The sequence below is a fragment of the Aulonocara sp. 'chitande type north' Nkhata Bay genome, linkage group LG7 (genome assembly GCF_057382095.1).
Source record: "Aulonocara sp. 'chitande type north' Nkhata Bay isolate Kocher_YH1m ecotype deep benthic linkage group LG7, A_spYH_male_GT1.1, whole genome shotgun sequence".
NCBI classification, from domain to species: Eukaryota; Metazoa; Chordata; class Actinopteri; order Cichliformes; family Cichlidae; genus Aulonocara; species Aulonocara sp. 'chitande type north' Nkhata Bay.
This window is the reverse complement of record NC_141350.1, coordinates 5,821,166-5,841,104: the sequence shown is the minus strand read 5'-3', so window position 1 is coordinate 5,841,104 and position 19,939 is coordinate 5,821,166. Positions and strand designations below refer to the sequence as shown.

The window sequence follows — 19,939 nt, the reverse complement described above, 5'->3', positions numbered from 1 at the left end:
TTGGAAAATAAAGATCTAACCAAAATGGTTGCAGATTAAAAAAAAAAAAACATAGCAACATGCATCATTAGTCTGCTGTGTGTGTAATTGAGAAAGCAAACTGACAGGTCCACTTTCAATTTTAAGGTATCGTCAAGGGAGATGGCATTACTAGGGTGAGAAGAGTGTGCTACAAAATCATTTTAATGTGCCTAATTGAACAGATGCCTAGCTTGCTCAGTGTTTGAGCACAGGCAGAGCTTCAATCAATGTGTTGTTTCCTCTAATTTGCAAAGCCAGATCACAACATGTCCAAGCACAGTGTGAGAATATCTCCGGCATTTCAGAGACGTAAGACATGATAATAGCTATTTTACAAAAATTGTCTGGTTCAATATGGATGTAAAGAGCAGTTAAAAAACTGTGACTATTAAGCAAGGTGACGTGCAACATAGGACACAGCTAGCATTTGAATGCAATAAGTAATGTAATGAAACAGAACAATACAAATTAGCGAGTTAAGTCATGCACTTTATCAAAATTAGCGACTATGTTGTGGTATGGAAAAATGAATGTTTCTTAATGAAGTAGACTACTCATACATATAAGAGTAGATATTCATTTCCTTTAGAAACTAATGCGGTATCATGACTTGGTAGTCATTGCCGAGGTCTTTAATAGTTGCAGTACAGACGTAGGTGAACTTTCAGATGCATGTTTATATAAAATTGTGCGAATAATCTAGAACAAAAACATTGCAAGTCAAAGTCATTTAAAAGTCAGTTAAAAATATATCTACAGTTTCTTCACAGGCTGGTGATTGTCTGGAGACAGGTTGCATCCCACTTGGCAGTCTGTGGAATCACGTTGTGATTGAAAGTGGCTCACCTGTGAGCAACCAGTTGGTCACCACAACTACTTGCAATCAGTAGCTAATTGCAAAAAAAATTGCAATTACTAGACAAGCATCAATTTTTCATAGTCACAGGGATGTTGTCATCCTGTTTTTGTACCAAGCCGTTATAAGCACATTTGAAACAATTACAAATCACTTTTGTCTTTTGTTTTAAATAACTGCTACACTTTTCTCCGTACAGGTTTTATCTCAGATATTGTCTACATTGTCTTTTTATGCCCCACAGTCTGTCTCTGCCAACCAGTCAAATCACAGTTTCGATCCATGTCTGTCCAGACTTGTCATTGCTTTTGTATTTTTATGACATTAGACATTTTTGCGAAATGTTGTCATAGTTGTCATGTCAATTTTAGATAGTAGCAAAGCATTTTGTGGTAGCAGTCTGAAAACGGGAAGAGGAGACGAGGGGAGGAGAGGAGCCGAGCGGCGAGGAGCTGTCTTGATTTATTCACCTGTGACTGATATGGAACATACTGTCACCCATATTTAAACTTACTCTGCAGCCATTTATGACCTACTGAGTCAAGTGATGCATACCTGATTGAAACCTTAGCTAAACGTACAAGTTACACAGCACTGTATAAACACAAGGTTTTTCATTCTGTTTAACCTCAACTAATGAGAACCTGATAGGAGGGGCACTAACAGCTAATGCTTGAGATGTAAACCGGCTTTCACTGTCTCTATGGACCTTTGTAGTTATCTCTCTGGGAAACCAGGCATTCACCCTGTAGGAGGATTTAATCTTGAAAACCATCGCCTTGGGCAACAATGCTGACCCAAACATGAGCTAGAGGCAGAAAAGCAGAATTCGATCGGTTACCATTCACAATACTAACGTTATTATCCTGCTTTCGATGTATACACCGGCAGGAAAGGAAAAGCAAGACTTCCCTCGAGTCGTGAGCTAGTATTAACCTGACACAATCGTTCCTTCCTCTCTCCTTCGATTGCAGCAGTGTACTTTGTCTTCTGGTTGCACCCCTCTTCCATCTCTGAACTTCTTTTTTCAATTGGTGTTTTATTTTGTAATTCCCCTTTCTGCTCCCAATACAATCTTTAGATTTTAGTTAATACATAATACATAAACAGACAATCAGCGCTTCAATACAAAGTTGTGCAATAGCGTGTAAACTCCTAGTGATTCTAAAAACATATTCATGAGGGAAAAAGCTCACTAAAACATTACCTTATAAAGAGAAAGTCAACACCAGCTTTTCAATTGGATAAAGTTTAAATCTACCACAGTGTGATTTGGGTTGTCTGAGTCTAAAGACCACTACAGATCATGTGACGTGGCAATAACTGCAGACATGCATCCAGCTATTCAGTAGATGTTATCCTACAGCTTATATGTATCTAAAATGACGCCCTCAACAGCTTATTAGAACCGCAGTATGTATGCCACACACACAATGTTTGCTTGTAGCAAACTTCTAAAACGTATAGAATTACCTGCACACTGTTAGATTGCAGTATCTTAACAGGAATTACCTTATCTTTGGGTCTCATCCCCAATGCAGGCTCCTGAAGAGTGATCAGTGCATGCCAAAAGGGTGTAAAAGTGAAAGAAGTCTGTCGATTGTGCAGGACTGCAGAAAAGAGGGCTGTTAGGGGAAGTCTGTCTCTGCTAAAGACAAAAGCTCATTCTGCTTACAGTGGTAATGCTCGTGAAAGCATTGCTTCTGCAACAAGTTATGCAAAGACTGAGGACATTCAACAAATAGGCCAGACAATACAGCCGTGTAACAAACAAGAGGGGGCCCAGACTGTTACTCTGCTATTGTTGCTAAACACATCTACTATGCACGTTGAACAGTAGAAAACAGAGGAAACGGGCCACAGTGTCGGGTGAGGGGATGTGGGTTGATAAGTATGGCAAGGACTCAAAAGACAGACAGATTACACGCAGGCCGTATCCACTTGCGTTCTATAAACTTACAGTTTAATCAGACATACTTCTTTATAACCAGGACACACAGAGACAGGAACAGAGATAAATAGTAAGAGAGAAGTAATAGGAAGAGGCAAATGAGAATGACAGAAAGAGAGAAAAGGACAGCGGCAAAAATAATGAGATAAGACAGAGGGTGACCTTAATCAGCCACTTGTCAGGATGTACATGTGCATGCACAGGTGCACACACGTATACACCGACACACACACCAAAACACCTATAAACCTGGTTGGTGTGTGTTTGCACAGCAGTACTCTGTTTCATTACAGGACCATTTCGCCCAACTAATACCCAGACAGGAGCTGGTGATAAGGAATGTACACACTCTCCTCGGTACACAACATCTCATTTGAGCAGAGGAAATTGGAACGAAGAGGAGAAAGGAGAAGTGCACAGAGAGGTGAGGAGGACAGCAGATGAGGAGTAAAAAGAGTGGACGGAAGAGTGCAGGATAGCAACGGTGAATGGATGTTTGCAGGAGCAGAGATAAGCCTGGTCCACCTCGCGCAAAGGCAAAGCTGTGAGTCCGAGATTGGGGAGGATGGAGGAGAAAAGGGAAGAGGGCACATACATAGTGGGAGACTGAGGTAAAAGGACATGCTGAGGGATGCAAAAGAACAGAGAAAATTATAAATTTCTTCACTTTTTTAATATTAGCCACCAGAGGGATTAAAAAAAATATGCGGAGAACCACAGCTAAAAGAAAGTGTGATGGTTTGCTGGAAAACGCAACTACATAAAAGGAGGGACAGGAGAAAAGAGAGAGGTGTGGTACATCCTGATTTCTTTAATTGCAAGGACATTTTTCTTACACAGCGTCTCCCACTGAAGATGTAAGGAAGGGGACAGGAAATATGTGAGAAAGGACAGACGAAAATAGTTTTGAAAGAAGGAATATGTTCTTTCTTCTTAAATGGCTTCTGAAGTCCCATCTATCTCTAGTGATGGCGGCACAGCAAGTTCAGCTGTCAGTCAGATGTTAAAAGTTCTCTGTTCCCTTTTCTTGGTTCTCAGTTTGTATTTGTCCCCAAATATACAATTTCAAATGCTAATAAAGATTCACACTGCTGTTTATTTTTCCACTAACTCACAAACAACTTCAAATTTGCTAAAAACCCTGGTCATGCTCAGATGAGTCCAATTTCCTCATTGCTGAATGCAAACAAGTAACATGTTTTCTAAATTGAGTGAAACCTTCTCATGTCATGTCTATAAATTCACTAGTTAATTATACATTTTACCATTACAATGTTTGGAAGAAATACTTTCAATCTCACATGTTACTGAACAGAAATGACAGACAATTAAAATACTCTTGATACTTTACTGTAAGGCTTCATCAGTTAGCATGAATATATTCATGACTTCATGTGTGGAAAAGCACCATGTAAAACTACATGAACTATCGGGAACATACATAAATTAAAAGCATTTCATGCATGCCTTCATCCACAAACAATTGATTAGTGCAACAACTAAAGTGTTTTCAATCAAGATTCATGTTTTATTAATAATGTCCATGTCTTCATTGTCAACTCTGCAGGTCATGGAATGGGCTAGAAAAGTGAGCAGTGATGACTGATGATTGATGACAAGGGTGACAAGAAATCGTCCATCTATCCGTGCTTCACCTATCCCAGCTGTCATAGAGAAAATGTGGGGTACACACTGGAAGAAAGTAACTTTCTTTCCCTTTTTGTATACAGCCTCTGTGTTCCAATTCAGCCTGATGCTGATGTGGAAGCGAAGATGCCCAATTACTTGTGCTGCTCCACCACATCAACATTCTGGATAGAAACAAGTGTTGCAGACATCTCATTCTCAGGTTGATCACCATCTCTCCAGTCTTACTCACATTTACAAGAAGCAGATGATTTCTCCCAGACCACGCCACTAAAAAAAAAAAAAAAAAAAACCCCACTAGTGCTCTCCACTCCTCCTCCTGCCCATCACCAATATATCCGACCACTGCAGAATCATCAGACTATTTCTGTAGGTGGCATGACTCAGAGTTGTGCTGAAAGTCTGAGGTGTACAAGATGAACAGGAATGGAGATAGCACAGTTCCCTGTAGAGTTCATGTACCACACATCACCAAATCAGACAGAGCACCGCCCAGTCTCACACATTGCAGCCTGTCTGTCGGTTAGTCAGCACTCTGAGATGGTGGGCATCATTACTGACCTTTTCTCTCTCAGTAGCAGGCAGTGGTAGTAAGGGAATATAGTGATGCATAATTCTTCATGACTTCAGAGACTTTCGTAAATAGTGTCGCTCACAGAAATGAAGTCAAAATCTTGGATTAGTTCTACTATTTGGCCACTGTATAATGTTAGAGTGATGATGATGTAGTCAGACAAATACGCTGCACAAATCACTAACAGAATCCCAGAAAAGGAGGGCATGTGTCCTCCTGCTGGCTGTTTTTTGTGTTTTTCACCCAAGGGTCCCCTCTCACCTCTTGTTTCTCAGAGCAGGGAAAAAAAAACAATCACACTGGAACAGGTTTTGCTCGAGTGAAACACTTTCTGGTTCCTGCAAAGAGCGAGGACAATCGGTTAAGGGAAAGGGATGCAACACCAATGGCAGCAAAACTACTTAAGGCAAAATTTAAGGGTCAAAGGAAACAAAAACAAGTAGCATGACACATACAGAACAGCAAAAATGCACATGATGTTGATTGCTCAAGACAATAGGCCAGGAGCGCTCACACTATGGCCTGCACTGAGGGTCACAAGAAAATACAGAGGGCGTGACAATATTACTTGTAACACAAAGTAAAATGACTATTGGGCTGTGTCAAGGGACATGGGTAACACCAAACTTCTGCCAGGAGCTGACTCATGTCTGTGTTAACAGATCACAAAATAGGGAGTGAGGGGATAAAAATCTTACTCACTATGGCGAATCTAGCCATAAGGAATGCTGCCCAATTTGTATTCATCCGTACAAACAGGGGCAAACAACTAGGGAGGACAGCAAACACTCATGCATACACTGCAGGGTCCTGGCTATGGGTATGCAAACACACATCAGTGATACAGTAAGCACTGAGGAAAAATAAGCAGAGGAACAGAGACACACACTAGCGTTGTGTATCACATTAAAAAGCAAATTGATATAGTATAGTTAGTAGCATGTTTCCCATCCCTTCACCCATACAATCTTCTGTAGCCTGCCAGTGAAGTTTGCAAAAGATTAATCTGCTGTAGCGTTTGCAGGATGTAAACTGTAGAAAATGAAATGTGAATGAATGTTGTTTTTCTTACAAACTATACCGTAGGATGAATGAATGTCTGCAGTATATCTATGAACAAATTCCATTTCCATTCTTAGCAGCCTCTGCCCATCTGTTCTTGCTCTGTGCAGCATCCATCACAGAGTCTAATGGTGGACCAATACTGTCAAATGTCTACTGCTCAGGATGAATTGAGCACCTACTCACCACCCTTGACCATGCCAGCGCTTGACATCAGAAACCAGGTCAACAGAAGATGAAAAAGGCTGCTGACCAAGCATGCATGCTGACTATCTCCCAACAAATGCACAGACAAATGCGCACATATGGTCCAGTTGTGTATTGATTGATTGATTGATTGATTGGTAATTTATTTCAACATGTGAACAATATACAAGTACATTTAGAAAAGAAATGAGAGAAAAAAAATATACTATACAAATTACATACAAAAAAACATTCTGATTAATTTACATGTTGAAAGGGAGTGGGAAGAAGTATACACTTATTTAATCCCACCCCTGTCCCATAAATTATCAGTGAATATTTAGTCAGCTTCCTTACTGATATAATTTGTAATAAAAATAGTGAACAGATTTCTGATATACTATATACTATAATATCACATCATGAATTTTTTGTTTGTTTGTTTTTAAATAGAGACATTCACTTAATTTAAATATTTTCCTTTTCTTTATAGATCGAGAAGATCATATTTTTATAACTCTTTTTGAACAGTTTTATGTTTGGACATTGCTTTAATTCCATATTCAGTTTGTTCCATAGTTTCACTCCTTGAACAGAAACACAAAAGCCTTTTCTTGTAGTACGTACCTTCATTGTTTTGAAGTTACAAAAACCCCTTAAATTATAACTTCCTTCTTTCAAAAAAAAAAAAACATACTCTGAATATTACCTGGCAGTTCTTTATTTTTTGCTTTGAATAGAATTTGTGCTGTTTGGAATTTCACTATATCGTCAATTTTCAATATTTCAGACTGCAAAAATAGTGAGTTTGTATGTTCCCTATAACCTGCATTGTGGATGATTCGAATTGCTTTCTTTTGAAGAGTAAAAAGTGAATGTAATGTGGTTTTATAGTTATTGCCCCAGACCTCTGCACAATAGCTTAAGTATAGTGAAACCAGTGAACAGTAGAGAATATGAAGTGATGTTCTGTCGAATACCTGTTTTGCCTTGTTTAGTACTGCAATGCTTCGTGATACTTTGGAATGAATATATCTTACGTGAGCTCCAGTTAAGTTTTTCATCTATTATTACCCCCAGAAATTTATTTTCACTGACTCTTTCAATATCAACACCATTTATTTGAATCTTTGCATTTGTATTTAAACTACTATTTCCAAATAACATAAGTTTAGATTTATTCAAATTTAATGATAATTTGTTTTTATCAAGCCAGAACTTCACTTTACTTATTTCATTAGTCATATCCTCCAATAAATTCTGCAGATCATCACCAGAGCAAAAAATGTTTGTATCGTCAGCAAAGAGAACCATTTTTAATACTTTGGACACTTTACAGATGTCGTTAATGTACAAGTTGAAGAATTTTGGACCCAAAACTGACCCTTGGGGTACACCACAAGCAATGTCCATACATAAGGAGCAACCACCATTTATTTTCACAAACTGCTTTCTGTCACTTAAATAACTCCGGACCCAATCTAAAACTACCCCTCTGACACCATAACGTTCCAGTTTTCTTATTAATATATCATGATCTATAGTGTCAAATGCCTTTGTCAAGTCTATGAATAACCCAGCCACATATTGCTTTTTGTCTATGGAATTTGTGATGTATTCTATTGAATCTAATAGTGTCGATGATGTTGATCTGCTTGATCTGAATCCGTACTGACTCTCAGTGAGTAGTTTATGTTTATCTATAAATTTTTCCAGTCTGTTTTTAAACAGTTTTTCAAGAACTTTTGAGAATTGAGGTAGTAAAGAGACAGGCCTGTAGTTTGTGAAATGGTGTTTGTTTCCAGATTTGTATAGAGGTATAACTTTTGCTATTTTCATTCATTCATTTATAACCTACAGCAAGTTTGAGATGGATACAAGGTAGAAAGCAATTGCTAAATCTAAAATCAAAGGCAAAGCAAAAGCGATTTTTCCTAGTTATTTTTTCTTCATGTACAACAGGCACTGTGGTGAGGCTCCCCCCTTCCACATTTCCTTCACTGTAAAAATGAGTAAGGGAGAAAAAAAGATAACATCTCACTGAAATGCCTTTAGACAATCAGGGAGAAGAGATGCACTATTATTATCAGGAAGCCCTGAGGCATGATTACTGGCTGAGGCAGCCAATTACATTGAAGCCATGATTGCCATGATTGGTTGATTCCCTCTGTGTTTCAGCAGCTAGCTGAAAAGAGAAATGCTGGCAAAGATGCTCTTGGCCAACTGAATTGCCCGATTAGAGAGGTAAGGACAAGAGAAAGGTGCAGACTGTTGGTGTGTTTCGTCAGAGAGATGAAATCACCACTGTAGATACATGTATGTTGAGATACATCAGTGTCCTGTAACTTTAAGGACAGCACATAGATCATTATTCAATTTGCATTAGAGAACAATTAGGCACAAAAAAAGCATACAGAGGCAGAGTTTTGTCTTTGCAAATTGGGCTCTTCAAAGCAATCACCACATAAGCATATAGTCAAAAACAAACATTGATTGGAGCTTATGTTAAACAAAGAAAAAAAAAAACCCAGATGGTGTGTGAGAGGCAGGCAAGCAATTTCAACAATTCCACAAACACGCACAATAAAAAACACTGGAAAGAGCCCTTAGAGGGGTTAGGTGTAATCCTGCTCCAACTCTCACGATGCCACTCTGTTCAATCATGATAAGCATGGGCAATCTCCATAAACTGGTGTAGAATTCGCAGGGGTCTGCGTTGTGTGTTGTGTGCATCTGTGTGGGCAAACATGTGATGCAAGATCAACATTGTTATGAGCAATCATGCTTAGGCTCCGTTTCATTATTTTCATGGTTGTAGACACCGAGTGATTGCATGTTAACACACATTTCTGCTCCAAATAACACCAAGAAGAAAATGGGTATTACCTCATGCAAATAGATATGTGGGCCTGTCCATCTACTGGTGCACATGCTAGAATCAATACACGGACATCATCATTCAAACACCGCTCGATGCTGGCACTAGATGTCAAAAGCTTCACATGGAAAATTTAATGCTACATCAATATTCTTTCACATGGATATTTCTGTACATGAAAGAGGGAACTCACAATGCTCGAAGAGTTTACGCATGACGTTTCAGCATCTTTTACTTTCTACAGCCTTCTGTACGGTTTAGTGTCATTGGTCTGAGAAAGACCTTTTCAAATTAAAGATGTTTAGTCACGTAATAAAAAAGCTTTAAGATAAAAATCAAGAAACAAACATGATATACATTTAGCAACAACAGTTTAAGGTGGGGAATAAAAACAAACAAAAAAAAAAAAAGAGGAAAAAAGGTCCAACAATATTGGTGTTATTTAGAAAGATAATGGTACTACACCCTCCTCAGCATGTGCCTATATGCCTATGCTTTAAAGGGTAATAACCATTAAAAAGCGATAAACAAGATGGATAGTCCCTCTCCTCTTTGGTCTGATGACATGGCATCATGGCATGTTTTCCCCCCAAAAATGTCAAATTTAGATTTGTCTGGCCACAGAACAGTTTTCCACTTTGCCTGAGTGTTTTTAACTTTGGTCCAGAGAACATTGCAGCATTTGTTGATCATGTTGATACATGCCTTCTTCATTGCATGATAAAGCTTTAACCTGTATTGAGTTATTTGGTTGCTCAGCCACCATGGGGGCCAGCGGCTCCACTGCCTGGGTCAGTCATGCTTCTGCCACGCCACGATCCTGGGTTTCGGCACCACTGTGACAGAACGACGGACCCGACCATATAGTTCGCACTTTACAACATTTTATTTGGTTGTCGTTTCCTCTAATACTCTCACAGCTTTTCAGATGCCACCCACACACTCACAACAACACCTCAGGTCCTTGCACATCCTTTAAAGGGGAGACGTAATTGGTTGATGGAGCTCCAGTGTGTCTCAGCCTCCCCTGCAGCTGAGCCCCAAGCCACACCCTGCCACAACATTATGTACCATAGATGATAAAATACTTAGTCTTTACAATCTTACATTAAGAAACATTCTAAAAGGCAGATTAGTGAGCCTCTGCTTATCTTGACTAGAAATTCTGCCTCTATAAGATGCTCTTTTTATATGCAGTCATGTTTCTACCAGTTGATCTAATGAATAGCAAAATGTTCCTCCTGCTCTTTCTGTTTAGTACCACTTACACTCAAAAAAATGAAATTGGGTGGTTGTTACATGCACAAGATCCAAACTTGTCATTTGAACTAAATAATTCCATGTTTCTATGGTGAACGTAATTAAATCATGTAGCATCTGCATGAAATTCAGCAACTTAATTTGTTCTTGTTGAGATGACATGATACAATCCAGTAAGAGTGGCTGGATCCAGGCAACTAACCACTCTTACTAGATTGTATAATGTCACCTCAACAAGAACAAATTCATTTGCTGAATTTCATGCAGATGCTACATGATTTAATTACGTTCACCATAGAAACATGGAATTATTTAGTTCAAATGACAAGTTTGGATCTTGTGCATGTAACAACCACCCAATTTCATTTTTTAAGTCGACTCACGAAATTCACAAGATCACATTAAATGTCAAACCACAGGAAAATCACTGGGGTTACAAGAGGCAGACAACCATACCACGTGTATGCTGTTACTATTTCTTATGGTTTAACTTGTCAAGGACAACGACATAAAGCATCATCAAGCATAGCTTTCCTACTTTTGTTAAGTCTGTATTGACAGATTAATGCCATGGTGGATCGTGCTGTTGCCTCAGAGCAAGAAGATCCTGGGTTCAAATCCACAGTGTGGCGAAGTTTGCAGTGGGTTCTCTCTGCGTACTCTGGTTTCCTCCACAGTTAAAAGTCATGCAGTTATAAGGGTAACTGGTTATTCTAAATTACCCAAAGGTGTTGAAGTGCAAATGGTTGTTTGTCTCTGTATGATAGACTAGCGACCTGTCCAGTCTGTACCCTGCCCCTATTACTTCCGCAGCCCAGATAAAGATAAGAAGATGGGTGGATTGGAAGTTGCTGCAAGTCTCTTGAATTTTTTTGTTGAACATTATGTAATATGAATACAACATGTACTACAGACATAAGTTACATTTCATTCATTCAACGAGATTATCATTGGTGTAACAAACAAATATTTTACTAGTTCATGTAACAAGACTGACTTTTGATGTGGCAAAGTGTTTAAACAATATAAGATGAATTTAAATAAATCTAATTAGACTAATGTGGTACAAACATGTTGATTGAACAAAAGTCAAATTAATTGAATGTTAATATTATGTTAAACCTACACACATATATCGTGTTGACACAACACAATCAAGATGGATTAATATAACATGATTTGTTTAGATGGAATATAAGTGGCAAGATAAAATTACGTTCATCCAATGAATTATTTTTTTGAGTGTACTTTTCCAGCCTTTGGTTGACCTCATCCTAATTTTGACACGTTTCTGCTCTTAAATTTAAAATGAGCTAATATTTTTAAGGAAATAGTAAAAAAATAAGTAAATGTAAAATCTGACATGTTTTACTGTAAATAAAGTCTGGGTTTATGAGATTTGTTTTTTTACATTTTACACACAGTCTCATCTTTTGGGAACTGGAGTTGTAAAATTTCACAATTGCAGTTGACTCACTTTCTGCTACAGTCTAAATACACATCTACTAGATTAAATAGTGGTTTTAAATCTAACAGGCTGTGTGTCATATATGTGGTTGTCTGTTTCCCTATTGTAGGTTAACCTGTCCAGGTGTCCACTTGCTTAACGAGAGCTGGGAAAAGCTCCAACCACACTGCAGAAGTTGGATAAGGGTTAAAAAAAACGAGTGGATGGCTTTATCCTCATTACTTAATAAAAATATCGATGTAAAATATGCAAGACCAGTACTATTTTCTAGCTTTTCAATTCACGGAGGAAGAAAGCATGGGGTATTTTCCACTGTTTTGGCGCTCAGGCATATTGTCAGTTCTAAAATACAAGCTGAAAAGACTCATAAAACTTAAAGAGTATCCCCATTAGGTTGGACATGGCCTCTGAGAGGTTTTTCTTGTGAAAGGTGAATAAGAATGGATGTCTCTGGGGCATCCCTTCCCTCTCAGTAAATTACAAAGAGATGCTATCGGCCCTCATGACGATAAGTTTGTAAAAAAGTACATGTGATAAAGGTTGAAAAAAGAGAAATACAAAGACAGAATGAAGTCCCTGAGGCCTCAAGTCTAGACTTTAGACCCTGTAATCATATTATCAGTGTTTCATTGTGTGTGGCTGGGCTTTTTTGTCCCAACAGTATACATTCAATAGTGCCTGCATTTTCCGCCGCTTCCTTCCAGTTTCAGCTTGGAGCCCAGGGTGCTTCCAGCTCCCACATTAGAGCTGGATCACTGCTTTCTTTCAAAACTACATATAGCCACTATGTCCGGAGCTTCTCTGATTCCTTGTCACCCTGGGTCAGGGTTAAGTAATTGGCTTGGCACAGACTCATCGCCTATAGATAGCTATACGATGACACTAACTGGGAAACAGTTCAACTTGCTACAATGTCACAACGAATCCTACCAAAGGTAATGCACTTATGGGATACCCATAGTTGGTGGGTATGATTAAAAATATGTATCTGGAAGATCTACTTCTTAAAGATCACACATTTTTGTGCATCAGACAAATTGGGCGAGTGTGTCTCTGGTGGGCAGGATTTCATTAAACGGCTCCCATCTGAATTGCTGTTCGTCTGAGTTAAAAGCCATCGATTTCCACACCACCTCCACACAAAACGAAGAAAGAAAAAAACGTGCCACATGCAGAAACAAGTCCCCATTGATTCCTCAATGGCATGAAAGAAACCTTGGCACATATAGTCTGACACTAGGACAGTTAGCTCCTTCCTCTCATGATGGGGGTTGCTAATTGACTTGACAAGTCAGTGAAACAGCACCAGAACCACAAGATGCAGCCTTCTCAGCTTGGATGTAGAAAATACTGAAGCTGCTGAAGTGCTAGAATTTTAAAGACTTTATCCTTTTTCTAGCATGGCACTGGCAGATTATGATTCAAGTACTGGCAAAGACTACACAACAAGCTGGACTTCATATAAGTATATTTATGGATAAAATATATGGAAACACGTCCTCGGAAAATATCATAGCTTTTGTTACTTTTAGATCAATAATCTAGATCATGCTACACATGAAACAAAAGCAGGTCAGTTTGTCACCCAGAATGCACACCACTACATGCCAATCAATGGGTCAGCCTGCTAATTAGTTCCATACTGGGATAATATGGTGGAAGTATTGACTGGTAAGAGTTTGTCTACAATGCTACATAACTTTCAACTGGGATATTCAAACAGCATCTTCTTATTTTTGGAAACTGAAAGCTACAACTAATCTTTCCATCTATTAAAGTCTACAGCATTATGATGACTTATCAAACTTTACTGAAAAAAATATATATCGATGCTTTAATATTAAATAAAAGCACGGCTAGCTTGAGATCAAACCAAGTGTGGTATTCAGCTCTCATTCTGATATCAACTACACACCTCTGAAGTGTTGTTATTCATGCTGGGTGGTATAAACAGGACTTGATATAAGCTTAAAGTGGCTTGTTGTACAGTCAGGAGGATCTGTGATATATAAAAAAAGAAACATGATTAAATATTTTCTCAGGATAAAACAAAATATTAAAATGATATCACACAATAAAAAAGTGAATAAAAGCTCCACTAGTAAAAACTGCCCCTAAATAATTAAAAACCAAACATTTGGCACAAGGCCATGAAAAAATTAAAGCCAGAACACTGAAGTGGCAAATTGACCTGCAGTATGGCAACATCCTGCAGAGTTGGGATGCTATTATCGAGACAAAATCTGTCTACAGATGGACAGATGGATAAATACCATCTACTCAGAACCCACTGGCTATGCTGTTGTGGGTGGCAATAAAACCCCTATGAGAGAATTATTGTGTCATCGTGCTGCCCGTGGTTCTCCATTACATCATCAGAGTTTCCATCTTCTGGCCATGCCGTGTTTCGCTGCCACCCAATGTGCTGGGGGAGGGGTGGCGACAAGGGGCCACAGAGGGCAGACCCTGGAGGGAAATCAGAGCCCGCTCTCTCTTTGTGTGATTCAATATCACGCTTGTGTACCCATGAACGGACGCCAAGACATTTAAGTTCAGAGCCAAAGAACAGGCCATGGCCACATACGGATTTAGCAAGGGCCAGGCTTACAAATGCACATCCTCTCACACACATTATACACACGCAAGGTAATAATGAGATAAAGTAGCTTGCAAACAAATATGCTGCGGGTGAGAGAATTTGCGAGAATCAGGTTAACTTTTAGAAATCCCATCCATGCAGTAAGAGTGTACACATTCTTTCACGCCATTCAAAGCAGCAGGTGAATAAAGAATAAAGAGGACTACCTACACCGCTGCCAGAGGCTGAAAACCTTTTTCACGTACAGAAAGTGAAAAAGACTTTCAATCAGTCACTTCGGAATTTTCGGAAGTGAAGATAAGGGACGTCCAATTACCAGAACGTCACCTGAAGAAAACATTTTTTTTCTTTACACTGCAGTTTACGCCACAGTCAGAGCAGCCTGCTGTACAAACCTCTGAGTCTTCTGCTCACAGTCACTGATGTTCCACACGTCAGTGCGCCTGCCCCTCTGTGCTTCTGCTGCTCTCGCCTTGGCAAGTGGGTAGGAAAGGGGAATTGTGAATTATGAAATTGGATTATGAGTTCGGGAATTCACTGAGCCCCATATTGTCTCTCAGATGCTCAAGAGAATATTGGGAAGGGAGAATTTTAATATTTTTGAAATAAAAAATGAACTAGAACGGCTGTTGCACTAACATGCTGGTAAAAAAGAATAAAAGGATGCTTTATGGGGTGGTGAAGAAAAGGCGATTGGATATGTCTCAGTAAAAAGCAGCTTAACAGACTTTTAAAAAAACATTAAAATAAATAACGTATTTGTGTACAAACTAAAGCACTGAAAAGCAAAATGAAAAATTATAATGAATAATAATTTTAATTTTGAGAAAAATATGATTTTACAGTGAAAGAAATGTGTGGGATGTCTATTGCATGCTATGCTATTATTGTTTAGCCTTCTCGGTTTATTTAAAAACAAAAATCATGCTTTTAAAAGCTAGTTAAGCTTATCAGCAGCAATTTCACTGAACTTTTATTCATTCAACTACATGTACAAACACAGTGATAGCTGGGATTGATATTTTTTTTAAATTATCTAAAACTTTAATTTTATTTTCAATTCAATTTTATTTATATAGTGCCAAAATCACAACAACTGTTGCTTCAAGGCACATTATATTGTAAGGCAAACACCCTGCAATAATACAAAGAAAACAATCCCCAACAATCATATGACCCCCTATTAGCAAGCACTTTGGCAACAGTGGGAAGGAAAAACTCCCTTTTAAGAGGAAGAAACCTCCAGCAGAACCAGGCTCAGGGAGGGGCGGGGCCATCTGCCATGACTGGTTGGGGATGGGCGGATAAGGACAGGAGTAGAGCAGGGCGATATGGCCAAAAATATTTATCACGATATATATTTGAAAATTTGCGATAACGATATAACCGACGATATAATTGATGCGAGACAAAATACAACTCCACAACATTACTAGCGCAAAAAGACAACCTTCCATTTATTTTCACTTAAACAAGAAGCTGGTTTTTATGTACATTAAAGCTTTATAAAAATGTAACAGTGCAAATGCAAATTCCTTGCTGAAAGTTTAACCAAAAGGCATTTCCAGTAGAAATGGGCTGACATATCCTGAGCATAACCATGTATAATATCCACTGAAGTTAAAAAGAGGTGCTTTGCAACATTAAACTGCAGTGTGCAGTATGTATTTTTCGGATCATAAGGTGCACGGGATTATAAGGCACATTAAGCGAAACAAAGCAGTCAGATAAATCAAACTTTATTAAACTCATTCTTCTTGCTTCCTCCACTTCTGTACCATTGATTCATTAATGTTAAATTCTCTGGCAGCTGCTCTATTCCCATGTTGTTGCAGTATATTAATGACTAACCTCGTATTGTGGATGGATTATCTCAGTTGTTCTCCTGACTGAAGTTTGGTCCGTTTACAGTATCCTGCCATGCGATTGCATTTGTCTCTAACCATGAAGAACCTTCACGTTAACTTTTATAAGTGGAAAAGTGTTAGTGTTCGTCCTCCAGCTTCACTGTTTATGTTATGCTAACATAGCTGTGTCGCTAGCGATCACGTAGCACATCATTATATACCAGCTAGCCCAACTTCAGTAACCCTACAAACGTCACTGCTGTTTAGTTTCCTGTCTTCATTTATGTTGGAAGTGATAGCAGAGCTGTACGTTTGAATTTTTTCAGAAATCTCTCAGTCAGAACATGCAATATCATGCTTAGGTAACTAGCGAAACTAGCGAGCTAACTTCCGCTAGCTTCCTGCTAACTTCTAACTCCGTTAAATGTAATAACTTTTGTTTTCATGGATGCCTGGAAGTTAAACTTCATAGTTACACCTGGTAAAGCAGCAATGCTGATCGTTTTATTAAAGATGAAAGAATTTAGACAGTTTTTAACTCTCAGTGATGCTGCAGTGTTGTTTGACCTGAAGGATACGGAGTTTAGGACCCAGATTACTCCCAGATTTAAGAGCATCTTAGTCCGACAAATATGACAATAACAACGGCCGCTTGCATGTTCTGCAAAAAAATGTGCTTTGTTGTGTATCTGACGGACAAACACCAAACCAGTTCCACATCACTGAAGTTGCACCATTTTTACAAACCAATTCTGGTTCATCTGTTTCACTCAACAATCGGCCATGTGCGTATGAAAACAAAGGCACTGCGCATGCGCGTTTTACTCCCATTCTATCGCGATATTTCATTTTCCTATCGTTGCCTAACATTATACCGGTATTACCGTGAACGGTATAATATGGCCCAGCCCTAGACAGGAGAAAGACATACTGTGGAAGAGAGCCAGAGATGAATAATAACAGATAATTAAATGCAGAAAGGTGTATAAACACATAGCAAGTGAAAAAGGTAACTGAAGAAGAAACACTCAGTGCATCATGGGAATCCCCCAGCCGCCTAAAGCTATTGCTTGTCGCATAGGGGGATATGATATCCCAATTAAGTCCAAATCTCCTGTTTTCCATATGCACACTATTCATTTGAGCCCAGATTTAGACCCTAATAAAACATTTTCTCTGCATTAGTTTTTCTCTCTTCCTTACTCCTGACCCACAGTGAGAACTTATGAGTGAGTGGGGCTCACACATGTAAATACAACAAACTTAAAAAATAGATACGGTGCTGTGAGAAAGTAGTTATCCCTTCCTTACACTTACATGTTTCAGATCATTAAACAAAATTTAATATCAAACAGATAGTAAATACAAAGGTAAGTTTTCAAGAAGATATTTCTTTTAAGAAAAAAAAAGGCATTCAAATCAACCTGACCTATGTGAAAAAATGACCCCCCACCCCCTCTTGAATTCATGAATTAACCATGAGTAACCACATATTTTGGAACACTGAGTTCAAAGAAAACTCATTGACATATATCAGCCAAGAAAGGGTTACAAAGCCATTTCTACATCTTTGAGAATCCAGTGAATCACAGTAAGAGCCATTATCCACAGATGGAGAAAACCTGTAACAGTGCTGAATCTTCCCTGGAGTGCCCAGCCCACCAAAATCACTCCAAAAGTGCATAAAGGACTCGGGCCTTAAAAGAACTGAGAACAACATCTAAAGAACTTAGTTAAGGTCAGTTTATGTTTCAAACATTTTTTAAAAAGGTCTTAAACCGTTACATCAGGTCTAAAACCAAGCATATACCATCCACAAATACTCCAATGTGGTGGTGGTAGTGTGGTGGTCTGCAGCTCCTTTGCTGCTTCAGGACCGGGACAATTTGCCGTGAGTTATGAACAATTAATTTTGCTCTCTGCCAAAGAAAAAAAAAATATCCTAAAGGTGAATGTTCAGCCATCAGTTGCCCTGAAGCTGAAGCATACTTGGGTTTATGGAGCAGAACAATGATTGCAAAAACACTGGCAAAGTCCACCTTGAACAGCTCAAATTATTATTTTTTTAAAAGCAGACCACTTTAGATGGCTTAGCAAAGTCAAAGTCCAATTGAGATACTTTGGCATGACCTTAAACAGGCCCTTCATGCTTGAAAATCCTCAGTGTGGCTGAATTAAAGTAATTCTGCAAAGAAGAGTTGGCAAAAATTCCTCCACATTGATGTGAAAGACTTGCTGTCAGTTATCACAACTGCAGTCATCACAGCAGTTCTTGCTGCCAAGGATGGCACAGCAGTTATCAGGTTTTTCACATCGGGTCAGGTAGGTTTGGATGGCTTTCCCCACCCCCCCCATTAATAAATGAAATCACCATTTGAAAACTGCAAATTTCTCATTACTCAGACTATCTTTGTCAAATATTAAAAAATGTTTGATGAGCATTGCAAATATCCAGAAAAAACCCCAGAAAGAGTGCAAATACGTCCTCACAGCACTTTAATTTTTATATTCAATCATAAATGTTAGGGGGATTTATTAATGCCAGGAGAAGAGATTCCTGTAATCAATGAGAAATTTGTGACTTTTCTTCAGGATTGAATGCCCTGTGCTGTATATGAACAGCCTGTTTTACTGATATTAGGAAAGCAATAACAAAGCGTAGTGGCAGAGCTCCCCTTTTTATTTTGTTTCCTGCGTTGTTGTTTGTGATTTTGTTGTTGCCTTTGATGTGTACCAAAGTCACTATGCAAAAGGAAATTTGTAGATGGGAATGCAAAAAAAATGTAGTCATTAAAACCATCTCTTTTAACCCCAGAAACATTCGTAGGCACACGCAGACACAGCTGTCTAATTATGTGGACCACAAATATATCCTGACATCTCAGCTCTCAGACAGACGCAAAGGAAATGTTAGTTACCACATGATTGCATGTGTGCACACCCATTCAGTATCAGCAAAGCACTGTAGGCTAGATGTGTCTGTGTGGTCCTAAAGCCTTCTGACACCCCAATCAGCCTAACTCTCAATTAGACACTTAAAGGGAAAACACTACAGAAATGCCGGGAGAGATTAAACACAAACGGAAAGACATTTAAAAGAAAAGTTCCAGAACGTTAAGGAAAAAAGCAACTGAAAGGAAATTTTGCAGGTGCCGGCAAACATCCGACTGCACATCAGTTTCTTATTTATTTTATTTTGTTTTTACCATCCTGTTCCAGGAATTATGATATTACACACTGACCAGCTTAAGCTTACATATTCTTGTCAATAGAAAGTTAATCCTACAAGTGTGTGGCTCTTTACTTTTCTCCTGTCTCACAAATAAGCGGTCAAACCACAGAGCATGACAAGAAAATCGCACAGCCTATCAGTGTGGAGAACAAGATGACATAATGAGATGTCTTTATGTGTCATAATGCAATGTAACCAGAACCTTTTATTTTATAAGACGCTTCCCTTCCTGCAGTCACTTTTCTCAACTAGCAAAAGCATAAAAATATACTGGGGTTGGTTTCACCAGGACATTAAAGCATTTTTAAGAGTCTCTGCTGGGAGGGTAATGCAGAAAGGAAGTAAAATTTTCCCAGGG

At 38.7% G+C, this 19,939-nt stretch overlaps 1 protein-coding gene across 1 annotated transcript in view; it reads right to left on the bottom strand.

Annotated features, from left to right (window-relative positions):
- The window catches only part of b4galnt4a (beta-1,4-N-acetyl-galactosaminyl transferase 4a), a 155,326-nt gene that overhangs the window by 114,836 nt on the left and 20,551 nt on the right, over positions 1 to 19,939 (bottom strand). The gene's annotated exons all lie outside the window — the stretch shown is intronic.